The sequence below is a fragment of the Aplysia californica genome, unplaced genomic scaffold (assembly GCF_000002075.1).
Source record: "Aplysia californica isolate F4 #8 unplaced genomic scaffold, AplCal3.0 scaffold00708, whole genome shotgun sequence".
In the NCBI taxonomy this organism is placed as follows: domain Eukaryota; kingdom Metazoa; phylum Mollusca; class Gastropoda; order Aplysiida; family Aplysiidae; genus Aplysia; species Aplysia californica.
Genome location: NW_004797978.1, coordinates 30,987 through 31,903, shown reverse-complemented (window position 1 = coordinate 31,903; position 917 = coordinate 30,987).

Below are 917 nucleotides of genomic sequence, written 5' to 3'. Positions count from 1 at the left end.
TCTCTTTTTTTTTTTTCCCACTCTTCTTTCTCCATTTTCTTCAGTCACACACACACAGACACACACACAGACACACACACACACACACATCCCGTGTGGTACACATTAGACAGATAATGGCACCCGGTCGTGAGGACCCATCGTCGCTACGGCTTACGAAAAACCCTTGATGGACACTGTAAGGTGACATGTCTGAGGGAATGAGAGAGAGAGAGAGGGAGAGAAAGAGAGAGAGAGAGAGAGAGAGAGAGAGGAGGGGGAGGAGAGGGAGAAAAAGAGAGAAAGGGGGGCAGAGAAAGACAAAGAATAGAGAGATGAGAGAGACAGAGAAAAGACGAGGGAGAGACAGATGAGAGGGAAAGAGGCAGGAGGGAGAGACATCGGGGACGAAAGAGAGAAAGTAGAGAAGAGATGGAGTGAGAGAGAATGTGTGAGAGGGAGAGAGAGAAGACAGAATAGAGATAGTCGAGATAGAATAGAGGAAGAAAGAGAAGAAACAGAGATACAGAAAAGACAGAGAAGAGTAAGAGAAAGAGAGAGAAAACGGAGAAAAAAGAGAACACAAAAAGAGACTGAGAAAGAGAAAAAAAGAGAAAGAAAGAGAAAAAGACAGACAGACAGAAAATTGTCATGTACAGGTTCAACACCCTTTTCAACAATGCTAGGTCATTTAAGAGGCGGGACCTCCAAATTTAGCTAGCGTCCACCCATCTACTGTCGCGGAGAGCCCGACAAACAAAGAAAAAAGTACAAAAACCAGGACAGGAAGAAAGAGAAGAAGGTCAAAAAAGGAAGAATAATTATATTAGCCGGGTTGCTGCCTCTGGGGGATGTGTGTTTATTGGGAGCCGATGAACAGTGGGAAACGGGCGAGCAGAGAGAGAGAGAGAGAGAGAGAGAGAGAGAGAGACAGATGA